Raw genomic sequence first — 10,834 nt, 5'->3', positions numbered from 1 at the left:
AAGGGGTCAGATTGAATGATGGTCTCGGTGAACAAAAGACACAGACACAGAGGGGTGTTGGGATGGATTGAATCAAATGTTATCAATTTGCATGGCCCCCAACACTACAGCAGTTACAAACGGGAGTGATCAAGAGAGTGGAATAAGAGCAGCAAATACATCTTAAACATTTATACAGCTAAAGAGGATGCTGGGTAAAGATATTACAGTTAGTGCTGACTTCATTCCAGATACACCAGCCAGGGAGCACACCCTTCCTGTATCTGTCCTATCGAGCTCTTAAAGAATTTTGTTCATTTCAAGTGTTTCTTAGATACTCCAGAGAAGACAGTTTCATGCTCTTCAATCTCTCCTGCCAGGGCAATGCTGTCGTCAGAATTCAAGTCACTGGTGCATGTAACTGGCTGCTTCATGGACTAGAACTGGCAATTGAGACTGTAAGGTTACTGTATAAAATATCTTCAACTGTATTGCCAGATTGCCGGACACATGAGGGGCTTTAAGAAAAAAACACAACTTAAGGGCATTAAGTGTCAGAGCACTTCCTGTTGTGGGGGCATCCTGTTCAGGTACAATTTATTGATAACTGTTAGAATTGACCTGCACTGGCTCCGTAGAAGTGGTCAAAGCATTATAACTGTCATTGGAGCAGGTAATAAATTTCTCATGGGTTAAAACGTTTAAATAATAGGTGTGGGTTCTTCTGGTAAAGTGTGCAAAGTTATTCAAAATGGTCCTAATTTACTTTCAGAAACAAATGAGAGAAAGGCACATTACTGAGGTAATTGCATTAGTCCAAATTTAGAAGTTCAGGAGAACCGAAGGGATGCTGGTGTTGGGAGGTGTAATAATGATAGGGAAAAATTGTTTTACAGAGAGAGAGAGTTCCCAGGTGGGAAACTCAGCTTTAACATCACATCAACTGCAGAGTCATCCAATTCCGCAGGTCCTGATCCTTATTGTTAATTAGGAAGGGGAAAGCGGCATTCCCAGTCCAGAGAAATCATTCCCATGTTTCGCATGTGGTCGAATATTTAACTGGTCATGTGATCTGGGAAGACACCATTATGACGGGACCAGGACGAGGGTATGCAAACATGAGGATTGGGGGAAGGAAATTACCTACCCCTCCCAGTGGACACTCACCGACATACTCATACTGTGGAGAGGCCGCTCACCTGCCTCACGTACGGGAAAGGGTTTACTCGATCTTACAATCTGCTGAGGCACCAGAGATGGCACAGTGGATTTAGACCCTACACCTGCTCAATGTGTGAGAAAGTATTCATTCAAATCTCCCATCTGCGGAGGCATCAGTGCATTCCCATCGGGGAGAGGTCATTCACCTGCTCAGTGTGTGGGAAAGGATTCACTCAGTGACCTGCTGAAACACCAGCGAGCTCATTCTGGGGAAAGGCCATTCATTTGCTCCCAGTGTGTGGGGAGAGATTCACTCAAATGTATCACCTGCTGAGTCCCCACTGAGCCCACACAGGGGGAGAGGCCATTCAGATGGTCAGAGTGTGAGGGGGGATTCAGTGATTCATCCTGCCCCACTGAGACCCCAGCAAGCCCATACAGGGGAGAGGCCATTCAGATGCTCAGTGTATGAGGAGGGATTCAGTGATTTATCCCACCCCCTGAGACCCCAGTGAGCCCACACAGGGGGAGAGGGCATTTAAATGCTCAGTGTGTGGCAAGGGATTCAGTGATTCATCCCACTCCCTGAGACCCCAGCGGGTTCACACTGGGTATGAAGTGTTCACCTCTTTGTGTGACAAGGGATTTGTTGAGTCTTCAAGACAACTGAAAGTCCAGTAAGTGGTCATCCACCTGCTCCGTGTGGGGTAGAGGTCACACATCACTGCAGTAGTCTGATTCTGACATTACTGTTCATCAGAGTCAGGACTGGACCTTGTTCATGATGACACTGTTGGAGTACTGATGTTGTGGTTGTTAATCACATTAACTGGGCTGGAGTAGACAGAAATTATATTGCCACTTTCTGAACCTCAGGGTGTCTCTCTGGGCAGTAAGTCTCCACAAACAACAATGTGACAATAAGCAATGATCACCTGTTTTGATTTAAATTATGATCGTAACACTGCTGCTTCACAGAACCACGTACAAGGTTGGAGACCAGCCTTGGTCAATGTGGAGTTCCCACATTCTCCCCATGATAATGGGCTCCTCTCCAGGTGCTCTGGTTTCCTCCCACAGCCCAAAGACAGCACCCAAGCTACAAATCTTCTCACAAACTTTGAATTCTATTCTATGATTGAGGATAAAGGCTACACAGCAGGGTGTCCTTGGAGAAGGAGCATGTGGTGTGTATCAATGCTCTTGATGCCTTCAGATAGAGGTGGGCACCGCAGGGGATACAGTGCTTTATCTCCACCGCTGCCCCCTCACCCCCAACTCTACTTTGATTTAGTCCCTTCTCACTCTGTCACTTGTAATGGTTTGCTTTGCCCGTCATGGGCCTTGTTTATAAATATTCAATTGTTTACACGGGTGGTTTACTGCGGGTGATTAACCAAAAGCAAAATGGGATAATGATGATTTTGATGGTGGGAAGGTTGTTCAGCTGTGTGTGATAACACGTCTGGGTAGGAGAAAGGGGGGAAGAAGAATGCTTCACAGCTCACAGAATGAGAACTGAAAAGCAGTTAAATCAAACCAAAGGTTCAGACAGGGAGGGAATATTTCCCTGGAGCCTGAGTAACTGGAAAGTGATGGTGTCCAGGAATAGACATGATTTTCTTCTAAAGGGCACTTGAAATTTTAAAAACTGTTATGTTCAGATAGTTTCAATTCTTTTACTTTTATTTATTGTGGAATAATCTTTAACACAAGGTTTGCAAATTTGTTTTTTTTAATGTAAAAGACAATAGTTAAATAAAATCCATCAAACCAACACTCACTGAAAACTGATGTGGACGTGCAATCTCCTGGAGAATCCCTGCCCACTCCTTCCTACCCGGGCTCCATGGCTATATACATACCTGGGAGATAGCAGCAGGAGGAGACCATTCAGCCTTTCAATCCTGCTCCACCATTCAGTGGGAAACAGCTGACCATCCAGCTCAGTCTCCTGTTCCTGCTGTGTTCCAATCCCCTTTCATGACTTTACCTCGAAGAACTATATCTAAGTCCCCCTTTGGTTTCACTGCCTTTTGTTCCAGTGACGTTGCCGTGTTACTGTGTGGGTGTAGGCAGGAGTAATGTGATGGTGCTGCCTCCTGGAGGGTGCACTCAGCATCCCTCATCATCCTGCAGTAACATCAACTGGGTTTCAGCAACTCGAGAAATAAACCATTTCCAGGATATGGGCATCACTGGCTCAGCCAGCATTTATTCCCCATCTCTAGTTACCCTTGAGAAGATGGTCGTGAGCTGCTGTCTTGTACAATTCACAGTCCATTTGGTGCAGATAGATCGAAAATGCTGTGAGGAGAGTGTTGAAGGATTTTGGCCGAGTGATTCTCTATCTTTGCTTCTTCAAATGCTGGTGAACTTAATCATGATCTACACGTGATTTTGAGATTTCAGTCTGCAAATCTTCACCATCTTGCACCCTGTATAAAGGAATATGTACAGATTAGAAATTCAGAACAGACAATTCCTGTTTCTCTGGAATATCTTTTTCCCCTTTCTTCCCTCAAAGCTGTAACCCTCCAGTCCACTTACTCTCTCCGACCATTCTGATTCTGCTAGCCCCTAATGTACACCCTCCCCATTCTCATGGAGTTGCTGATAAACAGATCCATGCCACCACTTCCCGTCACTGGTTCGACTCTGCACCCTTTCTGGGTTCATTTCCTTTCCCTTCAGTTGCCGCAAGTCAATAATGTAACAGCAGAATGAAACAAAAAGAAACAGACAGGGAGGTGGCAGATCCTGGACGGAAGAGGAACATTCAGTCTGGGAGAATGGGTCAGATCCTTCTTTGTTTCCCATTAGTTGATTCCCACCATTACAATGAGTTGGGGATGGAGAGTGGTCCTACATGGGAGTAGTGACACTTTGACCCCCTCCTCCAACAGATCAATACTATGAGCAGGTACATTCCTCCTCCAGCCAATCACAGAGTGAAAAACTTTCCGCAAAGTATATTTACCCAAAGCACATGCTCCAAAACCCGCCCACATTCTGTACATGTACAGTGCCAGGTTTCCCCACACACGTGTGGTCTCTGCCACTGGGATTGTGGGAGTTGTAGTCCCCATGAAGCCACTGGAGCCCTGTCTCTGGAAAGTTAATGGATAGTGTGGACTGGAGGGTGTTGTGTATAGGATCCCCATTCAGACACACAGAACATATGGACTGTCACTGGGTTTTACTGAGACACCTGCTTCCACAACCTGATTTTCTGATGTAAGGAATATAGATTCAGCCAACTGGGGTGTGGCGAGGTTAACAGCAGGAGCAGATTTTAAGCAGAGGTGGCTCAATGGTTAGCATTGCTGACTCACAGCGTCAGGGACCTGGATTTGATTCAGCCTTAGGCAACTGTGTGGAGTTCACACGTTCTCCCTGTGTCTGTGCGGGTTTCCTCTGGGTGCTCCAGTTTCATCTCTCAGTCCAAAGATGTGCAGGTTAAGTGGATTGGCGATGTTAAATTCCCACAGTGACCATGCCTATGCAGGTAAAGCCATTAACCATGGGAAATACAGGGAATGGGTGAGTCTGAATGGGATGCTCATTATAGGATTGGTGTGGACTCCATGGACGATTACCCTGTTTCTGCACTGTAGGGATTCTATTCCATTCTCATGAAGAAGAATGTACCTATCTCAATGTGCTGTGAATCTGTGAAATTCCCTATTCAAAATGCGGTGGATGCCAGGACAATGAGCAAATTTACTGAAGAGATACAGATGTTGAATTTGCAATGAGATGAAGGGTGAGAGAGGGAGCAAGTGGGAAATTCCAGCTGAGACCGATGTGAGCTCAATCATCACCGTATTAAATGGTGGAGCTGGTTCGAAGGGCTGCATTGCCTCTCCTGTGCCCAGTGCTTATCTTCTTACGGTAATAACTGGAAAGCTGAATCTAACACTCAACACCTTCACCAAAGGAGATTTTCGAAAAAAGCAGGATAGTCAGGTGGATTAGCGTTCCAAACTTAGATAGTAAGGAAGCATGTGGGAGATAATGATTTTTCAATTTTAAACTGAGGTGAGTTAAATAGGTTATAGTCCAACAGATGTAATTGGATCATGATGAAGGAGCAACGCTCTGAAATCTAGTGTGCTTCCAATTAAACCTGAGGGACTATAACCTGGTGTTGTGAGTTTTTAACTTTGTACACCCCAGTCCAACACCGGCATCTCCAAATCATGTGAACTGAGGCGAGACAGTGATTTTTGGTTTTGGATTGTGTAGTACATTCACACCGTCCAGAATACTCTGTTTTGAATATCTATCCTGTACTTTATTACAAAGCCAAGGTCTCTGACGATGAAAACCAAAACACCCAGGTAACATCGCCTCACCTCGTAATCTGATAAAAGACTTGTGATAAGTATGGTTGAATTTAGAATACAGTTGGAAAGCGGGAAGATTAAATCCAATCCCAAGATCCTGTGCTTAAACAAAGGAGACTACAATAGGATGAGGCAGGAGTTGGCTAATGTAGACTGGAAGCAAAGACTTTAGGGTGGGACAGTTGACAGACAGTGAAGGAATATAAAAGAATTTTTCAAACTGCTCAGCAAAAGTATATATCAGTGAAAAGGAAGGACTGTAGGAAAAGGAGTAATCAGCCATGGGAGGCTAAGGAAATAAGGGAGTCTATCAAATTGAAATAGAAAGCATACAAATTGATAAAGACCAAGGAGAAACTAGGAGATTAGAAAAACTTTAAAGATCAACAGAAAGCGAGATGGGATTGAGTAGCTATCCCCAGGGCCAGAATAGCAGTTTACACTGCTAGAAGGGAACCTATTGTGTGGGGAACATATGGCCTCTGTAATTGTTGAAGTACTTAACTGTTACCATCGAGATAATCCTGATCAAGTTACAAATCACAGCACACTCCAAAAGCTTCTACTTCCAAATAAACCTGTTGGACTACAACTTGGTGATTTGTGGCTTGAAACTTTGCCCACCCCGCTCCAATACCAGTTCTTTAACATCAGAATCCTGACACACAGCCCCATTGAAACTGAAGTGCCTGTCAGATACCTGACTGAGCCACGGGGCGTGGGGGAGGGGTATGTGGTTTAACCACAAAGTGCTGAACTGAACTAGACTTTTTAACTGCCGTTGCCATGGAGATAATATTGAGAGACAACGTCCATTCAAAACCACAAACCACAAAGGTATAAGAATGGGAGCGGCACATCGGACAGACGGGGAGTTACCTGATGCTGCCTGGAGGTGTTCTGCATGTACACTATCCAGGTAACTGCCATGTCTCATCAATAAAGACTCAAAGAAGACCTTTCAGAGTTCTGAGCCTAGTTATTCCTATCCAGCAGGGTTCAGGAATATGAGGACACAGCAGTCAGTCTTCACAGTGGAGGATACGAAGAATATGCCAGTAATTGACAAGGAGACTGAGGAAGGTCAGGACCAAGAAACAACCATTGTCACGAGAGAGTTAGAGCTGGGCAAGCTAATGGAGCTAAAGGTAGACAAGTCTCTTTGCCCTGATGGAATACATCAGGGTACTACCAGAGATAGCGGGAGAAATAGTAAATATACTTTGAGTCAGAGTCCTACAGCAGAGACAGGCTCTTTGGCCCAAACTGGCCCATGCCAATTAGAATGTCCATCCACGCGAACCCCATTTCCCTGCATTTGGCCCATCTGCTTCTGACCCTTTGCTATCCATGTATTTTCCAAATGTCTCAACCGCTTCCACTGGCAGATCAGTCCATATACATTCTATCCTCTGTGTAAAACAGTTGCCCCTCACGTTCCCTTTTATAATTTCTCCTCTAACCGTAAACTGATGCCCTCCACTCCTTGATTCCCTGGGGAAAGAGACGGAGTGCATTCCCCTTACCAAGGCCTCTCATGGTCTTATACACTTCCAGAAAACATCCCCCCCTCTGTTTCCACTGTTCTAAACAAAAAAAAATCCTCGCTTGTCCAACCTCTCCGTTTAACTCAGACCCCTGAGCCCTGGCATCATCCCTGTAAATTTCATCTGCACCTTTTTACAGTTTAATAACTGAAACCTACATTACATTCATCACATTTCCAGTGTTTCCCTACGGCATTGGAACTGACGTGACAACGTCAATGGATTACAATCCATGATCGATAATTAACTCCTTTACAACAATCCCGTTTTCATCGTTTGTTCCATGCTGCAGGTATCCTGGTCTCTTTCTGGTTGCATGATTAATTAAAACCTTGTCCTCATACAAAACAAATCTGTAGCTTAATTGTTCCTGGGAAATGTGCCATGTTTTTTCAGACTTTTAACAACAAATGAACGCTCTCTCCACAGTCACCACGCGAACATGGACTTGGCTGTGTCTCAGTAATGTTTCCAGTCACACTGACATTTGAAATATTCGCCCATGGACAGAATACACACCTTTCCTTCCACATGAAAAGGCCAATGATATTCAGATCGGCACGGATCAAGTAACTATCAAAACTGAACAGGAAGTTCAATTTGAATTTCTCATCCACAAATCCGCCCTTTCAGAACCCTACAACAGAGAAAACAGGTCACCACCGTTAACACAGGATGGAAATTCACAAGACAGTGATAGTATTAAATTGTAGTTTTTGTTCCCCCAAAGCTTTAAATCTCAGTCTCACAATTGCTCTCTTCTGTGAACTGAAATCCAAACCAATCTCCTCACTCCTTTTCCTCCACACCCAGTTCTCACGCACTCTCTCTTCTCTAGCTCCTGCCTGCAGACTAAGAACCAAAAAAAGGTTTCCTCCCACAATCCAAGTATGCGCAGGTCAGGTGAATTGGCCATGCTAAATTGCCCATAGTGTTAGATGCATTAGTCAGAGGGAAAGGAGTCTGGGTGGGTTACTCTTCCGACGGTCAGAGTGGACTGGTTGGGCCGAAGGGCCTGTTTCCACACTGTAGGAAATCTAATCTAATCAAATCAATGTGTCTTAGTCGGAGCCTCCTGGATGTTGGTGAATCCTCCTACCAACTCCCAGGGTTTCCTTCCTGGTCAGAACCAAACTGATTTTTTCCCCAATCTGGAACATTTTATTTATCTCCCCCACACGGACCCTCTGATGAGAACCATCCTGCACACACTGGCCAAATCATATCTGATTGAACTAAGATGAACCAAAGTAGAACTTTAATTGCAGGCCCATCTGTGTTCCTTTCCATAACATTCCTGAATCTTCACACGAGTTCTGTTAACTTTCTGCAAAATGCTCCCCCCCCCCCCCCCCCCGATAGCCGACCACTTGTCACGATATCAGGGCAGGGGCCATTTCCCTGGGTCCTGTTCCTAGAGGGAGGAAACTGCCAATGACAGATTAACCCCACACACGCACAGCCTCCCTCCTGGCCCTGACCAGCCCTGCACATACACTATCAATTGGCCAGCACTACCCCCATGCACTGGTCTCCCCTCCTACAGCACATGCTCCAGATCACACACAAAGCTGGGTGATTGACAGCAGTAGCTGCCCAATAGGGTGGAGGGGGCAGGGCTGGAGATTGTAAACAATGAATGAATGTGGAGGACACTGGGGGATGGACAGGTCAGTGAGGTACAGGATCAGTGCAGCAGTAGGAGGGGACCCTGGACAAACTGAGCAATGGGAGAGTCTGACAGGAGAAAAACTACAGGAAGGTTCTGTTGAGGCTCAGGCAGGGACAGCTCGGAGACAGCATGGCCTTGTGGCTTGGGCACGTTTTCCATTCGGCCTTTTCAAAGATGCTGTTACTCAATTCTGAGCCCGATCCTCCTGGTTCAGAGGTAAGGACACTACCACCATGTGGGCTAGTGGAAAGAAGGGAAGAATTTCTCAATCTCTCTCACATGGAAACTCCATGAGCTCCTCCCACTTACTGTCTATGGTGGGGATGGAGACAGAGCAGATGGCAGCGGGGTTCGGGATATAGGGACTGCCTTTCAAATGGAACTTACCTGTGTGGGTGATATTAACATGACTCAATACACAGTCACTAACACAAACCTGGTGTTCGTGAACTTTATCCAGAACATTAACACCCATAACTGGGTGACACAGATCCCAATGTACAGAGTTAAGTCCTGGATATTAATAACGGCTTTGTGTATGAGAAATCACGTCTCATGAACTTGAGTCAATTTTTTTGAAGTAACAAAGAGGATTCATGAGGGCAAAGCGGTGGAAATGATCTACATGGACTTCAGTAAGGTTCAACAAGGTTCCCCATGGGAGACTGGTTAGCAAGGTTGATCTCATGGAATACAGAGAGAACTAGCCATTTGGATACAAAACTGGCTCAAAGGTAGAAGACAGAGGGTGGTGGTGGAAGGTTGATTTTCAGATTGGAGACCTGTGACAAGTGGGGTGCCACAAAGGATCGGTGCTGGATCCACTAATTTTCATAATTTATATCAATGATTTGGATGTGAATATAGGAAGTATTGTTAGTAAGATGACACCAAAATTGGAGGTGTAGTGGACAGTGAAGAGGATTACCTCAGATTACAACGGAATCTTGATCAGATGGTTGAATGTGCTGAGGACTGGCAGATGGAGTTTAATTTAGATAAATATGAGGTGCTGCATTTTGGGAAAGCAAATATTAGCAGATGTATACACTTAATGGTAAGGTCCTCGGGAGTGCTGCTGAACAAAGAGACCTTGGAGTGCAGATTCATAGCTCGTTGAAAGCAGAATTGCAGGTAGATAGGATAGTGAGGAAGGTGTTTAGTATGCTTTCCTTTATTGGTCAGAGCACTGAGTATAGGAGTTGGGAGGTCATATTGCAGCTGTACAGGACATTGGTTAGGCCACAGTTGGAATATTGCGTGCAATTCTGGTCTCCTTCCTATCAAAACAATATTGTGAAAGTTGAAAGTGGCCAGAAAAGAATTACAAGCATGTTGCTAGGGTTGGAGGATTTGAGCTACAGGGAGAGGATAAATACACTGTTTTCCCTGGAGCGTCAGAGGCTGATGGATGACCTTACAGAGGTTTATAAAATCAGTAGGGGCATAGATAGGGTAAATACACAGGTATTTTCCCTGTGGTGGGGAAGAGGCATGATGGGGGATGGGAGAGAGAGGGGGGAGACCGAGAGGGGAGGATGACCGTTATTTTGTAGATCTACAACACAACCCTGTTCCTGTTTTCTCCCTATCCCCTTCAATCCTTCTGAAGGATTCAGAACAAGTGCACAGTCCCTGGAAAGTAGAGCTTCAGGGTGATCAAGTGCTGAAGGTTGCATTTGGGACACTGACCTTTATTGGTCTGTGCACTTATCAATAAATGGACCTGGGTTCAATTCCACTGTCCTGGATTCATGTCTGTGGCCACAGACACGCCTGTCTCTGACCCTGACTAGTGGATCCCCTGTCACTACAGCTCTGCCATTCTCCTTCCTCCAGTTCTGTGCAGCGGAGCTATCTGTGGTGTCATGAACCTGGCTGTTGCTGATTTCCCATGGGAGTCCACTCCACCTGTTCCCTCCGTTATAGAATCCCAAGCGGTGCACAATATCTGTTTGAGAAGGGGAATGATCACTGGGGTGTCCTGCACTTTCTTCCTGAGCCTTTTACTTGATCTGATGGTCACCCATTCCCTTTCTGCCTGTGTAACTCTCACCTGCAGCGTGACTAACTCACTAAACGTGCTGTCCATAACATTCTTAGTATTGCAGATTCTCAACAGTGAG

The sequence above is a fragment of the Chiloscyllium plagiosum genome, unplaced genomic scaffold (assembly GCF_037043375.1).
Source record: "Chiloscyllium plagiosum isolate Xiang-an unplaced genomic scaffold, Cpla_swu_hap1 HiC_scaffold_45, whole genome shotgun sequence".
NCBI classification, from domain to species: Eukaryota; Metazoa; Chordata; class Chondrichthyes; order Orectolobiformes; family Hemiscylliidae; genus Chiloscyllium; species Chiloscyllium plagiosum.
Note: the sequence above shows the minus strand (reverse complement) of the source record.